Below are 11,717 nucleotides of genomic sequence, written 5' to 3' on the forward strand. Positions count from 1 at the left end.
TATATGAATGGTATACCTTACCTTGAGTCAGTGTGTGTCTTCCGCTGCAAGTGTGCTTTGATTTGTGCTTTGTAAAATCATTTACATTTTACGTTTTACAAGGGATAACGTGATTTACAAGATTTTTAAGCAAGCTAGGTTCGAATGTCGGCAAGGTGCGCCATTGTTACGTATTAGCCTCGGCCTTAAGGGGTTCAAATACGTAAACGGAAATAGTTGAGGGAAAAAGCAGAATAAATTAATTGAACTTACCGTAAAAGGATTTAAAGTGTTAATTTACTCTAGAGGGAACGGTCGCCAGAAAACTCAACTAATTACTTTACATCTATTTATTTACAAGAGGCTGCTTAACAGCCTGGGAAAGTAAATGCAACTGGTCCGCACATGGACTAATAATATCTCTCAAGGGGATGATAGTAGGCTCAAAATGAGATTCACGTAAAAGCTGGTTTTCGAAATCTTGCGGTAATGCAACACTTGCGGGGCGAAGACTTGAACACGTGACTCAGGGAATCTGGAAAAGATCCCAGATTAGACAAGATAAAAAAAGGACTTCTTGCACAAGTTACGATTATTCAGTTCTCTAACACTGGGGAAAAGGCACTCTAGTGTTTAGCTGAGGTATGCAATGACTTCATTTGTCTGGGACGATCACACAAGGGGAAGCATGCGGCCACAAGGCAGTGAGAGGAACAAAGGGATATTCATTGAGTTGGAAGTTTGAATTGTGAAAATGGGGAGTAAATAGACACTAGGAGGCAAGGAACTGGCAATATGCTGTTTCACAAGACGTACCTGGATGCCATGATCAGTGGACCTTTGTAGAAATGTGGCATTGGCTTTTGTCTCAGGTCTGGGGCTCTGGGCGCGCCAGTAACGCCGTGTTAGGCCTAAGTTGGAAGGCTCGTGGCGGACATCCGTCCGAGGTCACGACTGGAGTTGACTGAGGGCGAAGGCAGGTGTGTTTCCTGGGTGTTGGGGGTCAGCTTAACCCCCCAAGAGCAAGGCATCCTGGAAACAAACCATACAGCCAGCAGAGGGTTCACAGGAAAAAGAGCTTAAGACGTAGGACTAATAAGTACCAGGCTACCTACATCCTTCCCTTTGGGATACGTCCCTAAAGCTGACAAGAGCCTATATTCCCCCTCTCTAGCGGGAAATTCCTATCTCTGGCTGGGGTGTTTTGGTTTACCGCCTAAAAATCAGCTGATATTTGGGTAAATGGCTGCTTTTCTAGCAATCACAATATTTAACTAAATGCTGGGTAGACGAGGAGATCAATAAACGTAGCAATATATATATATTGCTACGTCTATAGAACGCCTCGCCTTCCCAGCAGAGTTTTAGTGATATTTAATTATAAAAGTAGCAGCCATGCCTTCTCCTAAGGTAACTGTTGTTGGGAGAGTGGGTATGTCGTAGGGAAGATATTTCCGGTCTGACGGAAGCTTAGGGTAAGAGAGGCAAGTCACAAGAGTAGCTAGGCTTCGAGATGGATTTTAGGGACTTCTACAATAAGACCTATTTTCCTTCCCAATTTGCTGGCGTTGTGTTTACCACCTTTCAGGCAATGCTCGAGGCGGTCTTTGGAAGCCCCGTGATTCGAAAACAACCAGTATTGATCTCAGTCAACTGCAGTCGGTAGTCCAGGACAGATGTCCAGCCGGCCAGCCTCCCAAAACTTAGGCCTACCCACGGCGTACTGGTGGACACGAACCCCAGACCTGAACAGAGGTCAGGCCGCATTCTTCTACAAGGATACACTGAATATTGCATAAAGGTACGTCTGAAAGTGTAAACTTCAACCCAGCACCTTTTACTACCATACGACTCTTGCTAAATTCATTTTCAGTTCTCATTTTTACCCCTTCTATATCAAAAGCCCTTTGTCCTCATCGGGCCACGTGCTCCCCTTTGTGACTTGTTAAGGACCAAGCTTTCGTGCATACCTCAGTGAACCATTCGAGTTTACCTTCCCCAATGTTAGAGAATTAATCAGCCTTAATCAAAGCAAGAAGTCATTTTTCCTTTTATCTTGTTTAATCTGGGATTCTTTTCCAGATTCCATGAGTCACGTGCCGTCTCTCTGCCCGCAAGTGTGCATTACCCCAAGTGTATGAAAACCAGCTATAACAGCTCCAGTGGAGCCATCATTTACCTTTTCTCCAGCCCAGCACGGGCCTTTTTGTAAATAAATAGCTGTAAGTAACGAGCTGAGTTTTCTGGCGACCTTCCCTCTAAAGAAATTAATAATAACTATCAGTTTACGGTAAGTTAAAAGCAATTCCCTCTTGAAATCCCTCAATCACTTCCGTTTACGTATCTAGCCTCTCTCACGGCCCGCTATATACGTAAATATATATTTATATAGATATATATATATATATATATATATATATATATATATATATATATAGATATATATATATATATATATATATATATATATTTACACACAGAGGCAGTTTCTGGTTATTGGCAGAGGTTCTGTTCTCGGCAGTTTGCTGATAAGCGAATACCGCCATTAACTGAAACTCTGATTTATGGTGCTTATGGTACTGATAACTAGTTAAAGGCACCTTCTTAATGTGTTATGGCACTAGAACTTTATTATTGGTAACTTATGGCACTGATAACTGGTTATCAAATTATGGTGCCATAAATTGCCAATTGTATGCCGCTAGACAAGTGTCATAAAACCAGATCACCATTTACCGAGTCCGCCAATAACTCGGGATTACCTGTACGCATCATATTTATTGATGCTGTCTTTTACCAATCTGTATTTACATGACAGTATATACAAAACATTCAAAATACACTGGTTAAGCTAGCCAAGAAATCTTGATTCTTCATCTAATTAAAAATTGGGATTCTTGACCAAATTTAATATGGTCTTAAATTATTCTTTTGTCTCTTTCAGATCAAGATCTCGAAGTCCAACACAAGAAAAGAGCAGAGCAGAAGTAGGTCAAAGTCTGCAGATCACGATTCTGAATCTGATGATGGGAAGTAAGCCTCATATGAAAAGAAAAAAATATAGGTTTGCTGCTCGTCTAGATGTGCTTATAATTACAAGAGGAGACTTCAGACATCACGATGGTGTTACACAAAGCATAATTTTAGATCCAGAAATTGCTTTCCTCAGCTGCATTGATAGTTAATTATAACCCCTTAATTATAGTAATTAACAATGGTTAGAAGACTTGGCCAGTGATAGAAGTCCCTTACTAATATGATCTTGGACTTGCTTCTGCTTTGTATAATATCATGACCAACACATGATTGGATATTTAATCATTTTCCTCCACCAGTGATCATCCTACTGATGTTGCTATTAACCAGTGTTTATGTGATAAACTCTTCAATTATTACTTGATGTGGAAACCTGTAGTTGTACAGTGCTAGAGTATTTAGGGTATACAAGGCTGAGAATGAATGAGAACTTAGTAAATGGCAATAGATGAAATATGGTCTATGAAAATGAATAAGTGACAGATAGTGCTCATAATAATAGGAGTGTTGAGCTAATGATGTTTATCCAATGACATGCGTAGAGAACACACAGTTGACTGTTTCTACCTCTTTCATTAGGTATTTGAAGTTCACTGGTAATTTATAGTATATATGATGGCATTATTTTGACAGTACTTCATGTGGTATTTTTTTATTTTAAAGTACTGGAAGCAGAGTTTTATACTTGGAAAGTGTAGGAAACACAGTTAATTCACATGTAAAGAGCCTTCACAGGATTCTTGAGGGATTAAGCCTTTGAAGTTGCCATGAATCCAGCTACAGTACTAGTTTACACAAAGAAAGGTTGTTAAATTACCCACTTTGTACCAAATCTCAATATTTTCGGTTTCTTGAGTTTAGTAGTAAACGGTTTAGGTCAAAATGTTGCTTTGAAGACCCTTATTACATCACCTTGCTTGCTTCTTAGATTATGTAAATTGTGTAGTTATAGTTTTCATAGTTTGTTTTCTCATAAGGGAGCGTTTCTTGGTGAATTGGCTTTATTTTTGGCGAGACATTTGGTGCTTAGTGTTAAAACAAAAACTTTTTGTTCTAAGTGCAATCTTAGTTACCCCCTACTGCCAACAGTAGTAATCATTACCATAACTCTAACATTTTTAGCAAAGAATAGTACTGAATGCAAGTTTTCTTTGTTTGTGCTTTAGGCAGGGTTTTTCATCCGCAACTGCATCCTAAACTCATGTATATATAAGAATGTATCTAAAGTGTAAAAATTTTTAATGCAGGGAATACAATGTAAAATATTTTGGTGCAGGGAATACTGTACAATGTACAGAATTTGTATCCCAACTGAATTTTGAGTTCAGAGTCACTGCTAGTTTTTTGTTTTTAACAGTTTGGTATTAGATGACATTTCAGCAGCTGGTTTGAATAGTTAGTTTTTTCTACAGTAATTATGGGAAAAATTAAGGTTGTATGTTTGGTTTATCATGTTGGTCAACATAGGTTTTATTTTGCCTTTTGTGCTATAAGCAGTGTTCTATATACCTAATGAGATACAAATTTGTGTGAAGCAGATATGTATGGAAGTTTTCTCATGTGTTTGAATTTATAGAAATATACATACTCTTATCTGTTTTTGATGAATGTTGAACTGTATATAATTAGGTGTTTGTGTGTAAATGTTAGATGATATGATGTTGTTAAACTACAATAAAGTTTTGTACATACTTACCTGGCAGATATATACGTATAATGGCACACCAAGCCTCCCCTCAGGAGACAGGTGGAAGAGAAAATCTGGCTGGAGAGGTAGATTGGTTCATACACCCGCCACCCAGCGGCGGGTAAGGTAGACCACCTGACCTACCTGTCGCGTGTGCCGCAAGATTTGAAATTCTGTCGGGAACGTCAGAGACTATAGCTAAGTATATATCTGCCAGGTAAGTATGTACAAAACTTTATTGTAGTTTAACAATATCATTTTTGTACATGAACTTCCCTGCCAGATATATACTTAGCTGATTGGCACCCTTGGTGGAGGGTAAGAGACAGCTAAAGTAATAAGGAGAGATAGGAAACAACTGATGTTGTAGGATATAAATAACCTTGGTTCTTACCTGTTCAGGCAGAAGACTTCATTGATACTGTCTCTGAGTATGCATTGCCTGGAGAGCTACGTCTAGGACGTGACCTGATGCTGAAAGACTCTCGGATCTACCACTGGGATATCTGATCCCTTTGTGTGGTAGAATCCAAGTCTGATCCTGTTAAAGGGAGCTCGTCCACTAGCTTAACAGGTCCTAACCACTACTACTGCAAGGAGCCACACTCATCAGACCACCTAACCAAACTACTAAAGATTAGTATTACGACCTAAAGAGATGCCTTCATGCATCCTCTTTAAGGCAACCAACAACAACAAACACAAGACATAAGGGAAAAAATTTATACTACTAAAAAAGGATGAGTTCCAGCTCCCTGCCCCAGCACCGAATCCGCAGATACGTACGGACCCAAGGCGAAGCATTTTTCGTAAGTGATTCTTACATCATGTAAGTAGTGGTTCGCGAAAACTGACTGACATCTCCAGAAAGTTGTCTCCATCAGGTTCCGCACGGACATATTCTTGTTGAAAGCAAGAGAAGTTGCTATGGCTCTTACTTCGTGGGCCTTCACTTTAAGAAGCCTAAGATGTTCTTCTCTGCAAGATCCGTGTGCTTCTTTGATGAGGCTTCTCAAGAAGAAGGACAATGCGTTCTTCGACAATGGACGAGTAGGGTCTTTTACTTAACACCACAGGACCTCTCGGTTGGCTTTCAGTTGCTCCTTTCTTCTAAGGTAGTATTTTACCATTCTCACTGGACAAAGAGTTCTCTCGGGTTCTTCTCCTACCAAAGAAGATAACCCACGAATCTCGAAGTTCTTGGGCCATGGATTTGATGGGTTTTCATTCTTCGCAAGAAACCCAGGAAGGAAAGAGCAAATGAGAGAGTCCTCTTTAAAACCCACATTACCATCAATCGCCTGAAGCTCACTCACTCTTTTGGCAGAAGCTAGAGCCATTAAAAACAGAGTCTTCCTAGTAAGGTCTCTGAATGAGGCTGAATTAGGGGGTTCAAATCTAGAGGACCCAAGGAATTGAAGGACCACATCCAAATTCCAGCTAGGTGTCTTAGGAGACTGCATTTTAGCTGTATCAAAAGACCTAATAAGGTCATGCAGGTCCTTATCTTCCGATAAGTTGAGGCCTCTGTGCCTGAAGACATTCGCCAACATGCTACGATAACCTTTAATCATCGAAACGACTAGCCCACATTCTTGTCTAAGAAATAAAAAGAAGTCTGCAATCTGATTCACAGAGGTACTGGAAGAGGAAACGTTATTCCTCTTGCACCATCTTCTGAAGACATCCCACTTCGACTGGTACACTCGTAAGGTGGAAGGCCTCCTAGCTCTAGCGATTGCCTTAGCAACTGATGACGAAAAGCCTTTCGCTCTGACCAGTTTCTGGACAGTCTGAAGCCAGTCAGACTGAGAGCGGGGAGGTTTTTGTGGTACCTGTCGAAGTGGGGCTGTCTGGGTAGATCGCTCCTTAGAGGAAGCGATCTTGGAAAATCCACCAGCCATTCCAGCACCTCTGTGAACCATTCTTATACTGGCCAAAAGGGAGCTATCAATGTCATCCTCGTGGAATCTGACTCTGCGAACTTTTTTAAAGTCAACCCCAGAATCTTGAAGGGGGGAAACGCGTATACGTCGAGTCCTTTCCAATCGAGTAGGAGAGCGTCTATCCCTATTGCTCCTGGATCCGAGATGGGCGAGCAATAAAGATCCAGTCTTTTGTTCTTTGAAGTTGCAAACAGGTCTAAGTGAGGCCTGCCCCACAACTTCCAAAGGCTCTGGCAAACATCTTGGTGCAGAGTCCACTCTGTGGGAAGGACCTGATCTTTCCTGCTGAGGAGATCTGCCCTTACATTCCTTTCTCCCTGTACCAATCTGGTGAGAAGTTTGATCCCCCTTTCTTCTGTCCACAGAAGAAGATCTCTTGCTGTTTCGTACAGAGAGAAGGAATGCGTCCCCCCCTGTTTCCTGATGTATGCCAGAGCCGTGGTGTTGTCCGAGTTTATCTGCACAACTGCTCCTGTCACATCGGACTCGAACTCTTTCAGAGCAAGCCACACGGCTATTAGTTCTTTCCTGTTGATGTGCCAGGAAAACTGGTCCCCCACCCAGGTTCCTGACACCTCCTTGGTTCCCAGAGTCGCCCCCCAACCTGTTTCCGACGCATCGGAGAACAACACCAGGTTGGGGTTCTGGGATTGAAGAGACAGTCCCTGCGAGAACTTGTTGGGATCCGCCCACCATGCTAATTCCTTCTTGATTTGATGAGAAATTGACAGGGAGAACTTCAAATCCTGAGAAGGACGACTCCAATTCCGATGAAGAAAGAATTGGAGCGGTCTCAGGTGCAACCTTCCTAGGGAAACAAATTGCTCCAGTGAGGAGAGCGTCCCCAGCAGACTCATCCACTCCCTCACTGTGCATACTTCTTTCCCTAAGAAGGTTGTTACTTTCTCGAGTCCCCGGGCTATCCTCTCCTGTGACGGAAAAGCCCGAAAACTCAGAGAGTTCATCTGGATCCCCAGATAAACACACTCTTGAGCGGGAATCAGACTTGACTTCTGCAGATTGACCAGGAGTCCTAAGGAATACGTCAAATCCAGGGTTTTCTTCAAGTCCTTCAGACAACGATCTCTGGAATTGGCCCTTATAAGCCAATCGTCGAGGTAGAGCGAAATCCTCACCCCTTCTAGGTGAAGCCATTGTGCTACATTTCTCATGATGGCTGTAAAAACTTGGGGGGCCGTCGAGAGGCCAAAGCACAGGGCCCTGAATTGGAAAATTCTTCCCCCCATCATGAATCTGAGAAACTTCCTCGAGGAAGGATGGAAGTAAGCGTCCTGTAAGTCCAAGGACACCATCCAGTCCCCTGGACGGAGTGCTGCTAACACCGGAGCAGTGGTCTCCATCGTGAACTTCTTCTTTTCGACGAAGAAGTTCAGGGCGCTTACGTCCAACACCGGTCTCCATCCCCTGAGGATTTCAGAACTAGGAACAGGCGGTTGTAAAAGCCTGCCGAATGATGATCTGCCACTAGTTCGATCGCCTCCTTTTCCAGCATCTGATCTACTGCTAGTTGGAGGGCCTGATTCATGATGGGGTCCCTGTATCTGGCCGTCAACTCCCTCGGGGTAGTCGTCAAGGGAGGCCTCGAAGAGAACGGGATGAGGTAGCCCTTCCTCAATATTGACAGGGTCCAGGCATCGCCTTTCTGGGCCCAGACTTCTGCAAACTGTAAAAGCCTGGCACCTACAGTTGTCTGAAGTACTTGAGTCTTACTTGGGAGGTTTGACTGACTTCGCAAAAATCCTCCTTCTTCTATTTGGTTTACGACCTCTGAACGAAGAGGATCTAGAGGTAGAAGCCCCTCGAAAGGGTTCTTGAGAGGTCGACTTCGGTTTCTTCGTCTTAGTCTGGAAGGAAGGACGAGGCTTCCTTGCAGACTGTGCTAGAAGGTCCTGCGTAGCTTTGGCAGAGAGAGCCTTCGATATGTCTTGAACAAGATGTTTAGGAAACAGCTGCGCAGAGAGAGGAGCAAATAGTAAAGATGATCTCTGTGCATGTGAGACAGACTTAGTTAAAAAGGAGAGCGATCTTCCGACGAAAAGCGCCTCGATCTCTTAATAGGGAGAGACGCATCCTTCCTTCTACGAGATCTCGATGCCAAGGAGTCCGCCAAGGCTGAGATCTGAGCTTGTAGGCCCGCTAGCACTCGAGTCGGTGAGTCAACAGGATCTTTTTCCGAAGCAAGCTCAGAGCGAGGCGCGGGAGAAGAAGGGCGATCACAGGATCTCCTAGGCTTCTTTGCTTGCAAGGAAGCTACATCAGAAAAGTCTTCTGGGCTGGACGCTAAAGTACTGAAGGGAGCCTCCGAAGCCCTCTTCAACGGGCGCGACGCCTCCTTAGAGCTCCAACCACGCTTCGGCGAAGGAGAAGAAGACGACGAAAAACACTGACGAAGAATATCCTTCTTCTTACGATCCAAGGCAGCCTGGGAGCGAACTTCAGGATCTGCCGAGGGGACGCCTGACCGGTGGGGGCTCTCCCTAGCCCTCCTGTGGCTTTCGACTTTCCTCCTCCACTGGAACTGGGAGTCTGGAAGAGGTCTAGGCCTGGAGGCACTAAGGAGCCGGTCAGACGCACCCTCCACATCACTGGGTACACTGCACTTATCATCACTGACACTCTTACCTTAATCAGTTCGAAGAGTCTTGTCTTCCTTAGAACACAAGGAAGCTTTTGAGGCCGCCGCCTCCGAAGACGAATCTACGGCTTCGGTGCGGGGAGCAGGAGCTGAGACCTGGGAGGAAGGTTCTAAAACTACATTAATGTTAGTTTCGTTCTCACTGATTCTCGACCTGCTCGAACTCCTGGTAGAAGCCTTACGTACCCTATCTCTTTCAAGTTTCCTAATATAAGAAGAAAGAGCCTTATATTCATCTTCGTTCAAAACCTCACATTCTTGACACGGGTTACTAAACGAACATTCATTCCCCCTACATTTAACACAGATAGTGTGAGGGTCAACCGCAGCTTTCGGTAACCTCACCTTACATCCATCAGTCAAACATACTCTAAACAAAACCGGAGTTTTGGAAACAGAATCAAAATCAGACATTCTACAAGAAAATCCAGCGCAAAGTCAATAACGGTCCACAATCAGCGTATGCCAAGCCAAAATAGAGCGAATACGTCACCAAAAGGTCCAAATCAATCTCCAGGCAAGCGAGAAATGAAGAATCTATCGGAAGGAAACAACAACAGTTGTTATCGCTTCAAGCGACAGAGAAAATCTGGCTGGAGAGGTAGATTGGTTCATACACCCGCCACCCAGCGGCGGGTAAGGTAGACCACCTGACCTACCTGTCGCGTGTGCCGCGAGATTTGAAATTTTGTCGGGAACGTCGGAGACTATAGCTAAGTATATATCTGGCAGGGAAGTTCATGTATAAAACTATTTATTAATGACCTACTATGGTACTTCACTGAGTTATAACCCAAGTTTAAAATGTACCTGAACATTTTAGAAAATAATAAATTTTTTTTCGGTTAATGCTATTTACAAATTTTTAATTTAAAGTGAGGTACATTAATTAAAGCAAACTAAACATTTAATGAAGCTGTTACATTTTGTTTATCCATGACCCAATAAATAAATGTGCTAATAGGAAACTGGTAATTGCATTCTATCTAAAATTAAGATGATCACAAAAACTTTAATCAAATTAATGTAAGTAAAAATTAAGTACAGCTTCATTGTGGGGTTAGAAATTGACTCGAGAAACAAATCTGGTTATCTGTAGGAACTTGGTTTTATGAAGACAGTCTACCAGATCTAAATAGATTAATGTTTCAGGCTAGATAGGAAGTGGCTAAATTGTTAATAATTAAAACATTAAAAAAATGAAAAGAACCATTTATGACAGTAGTTCAATGGACTGCAAAACTTTTAAATAAATGTTTCAAGAAATTTTTCATATTCAACATTTTTCCAGAATGCTATAATTTAAAAAGTTTTAGTAAAACAAATCCTTCATGTAGTATATATTCACTAGATGGCATTGATATTGATATATTTGGTGTCTGTTTAAACTACTGAGTAATAAAGGTTCACTTCATTAACCATTTGTAAACAGAAAATACCATAGAGTACCTGTTGACCAGCCCGAGAAGAGTCTACATGAGTCTCAGAGGTCTGGAAAAACTGAGCCCTATCAATAATAATAACCTGTTGAAGTAAATGTGAAATTCTCATTTTGATACAATTTTTTTTTTACTTTGTAAGAATTGTGCGCTGGGACTTTGGAGTCATGTGCTTTACTGTAGGATTTTCCTTTTTAGTGTATTCTAGTGATTTTAATTAATTTATCAAAACTTTTCAGTACATTATGTAAAACTTTAATTTTCACATTCAGACTTTGCTTACAAATATATGTTATTTAATCTAGAAAGAACCTTTTTGGTACAATACGTATTTAATTTTACTAAATGTATTGTGGAAGGCATGAAGTATTGTGACAGTAATACAATTACGTATATGCAATTTAGGTATTTTGAGTACTGCTATTTTAGATTTTGATGACATTCCATTGTGTAGGTTTTGAAATATTTCTGCTTTCATTGCATTACCATGGGGCATAAATTGTTCCTACCACATCCATTAAAAAAAAATGGTTACCCACCCTATCCCTTCACATAGCCTAATGTAGCAAAAAACCTGTAAAACTGTCTTTTTCTGTAAGTAATGTTTTTTAATGTAATAGTTGACATGGTCCGTAATTGTCCAGTGGAGTAGGAAAAAGGAACAATTTTTAATGTAGAAAATGCCAATATTTGTAATATTAAGAAATAAAAGTTTTAATATCACACGAACTATCTTTTTGGTATTTTTTTTAATACTACAGTCAGCCTGTTTTGGTTTGGTAAATTGATTTTGTACCTATGGGAATATATCCATTACCTTTCTTAGAAAAATAAAAAAAAGTATCCTTGAGGCTAAGCTGGAACAAATGTTGAATCTTGGTAACAAAGTAGTGACAATGGTAGAGATGGAGGGGAGACAAGGGGTAACCCCTTGCCTGCCTCATGCTCACCACTCCATTCTTTTCATGGCTGAA

At 41.7% G+C, this 11,717-nt stretch overlaps 1 long non-coding RNA gene across 1 annotated transcript; it reads left to right on the plus strand.

The window, feature by feature from the left end:
* The first annotated feature begins 485 nt into the window (after positions 1–485).
* On the plus strand, positions 486–4,723 carry LOC135207995 (uncharacterized). The gene is made up of 3 exons (XR_010313098.1): positions 486–1,780; positions 2,062–2,201; positions 2,924–4,723. It is a non-coding gene; the product is annotated as an uncharacterized LOC135207995 (long non-coding RNA).
* The last annotated feature ends 6,994 nt before the right edge of the window (positions 4,724–11,717 follow it).

The sequence above is a fragment of the Macrobrachium nipponense genome, chromosome 34, assembly GCF_015104395.2.
Source record: "Macrobrachium nipponense isolate FS-2020 chromosome 34, ASM1510439v2, whole genome shotgun sequence".
In the NCBI taxonomy this organism is placed as follows: domain Eukaryota; kingdom Metazoa; phylum Arthropoda; class Malacostraca; order Decapoda; family Palaemonidae; genus Macrobrachium; species Macrobrachium nipponense.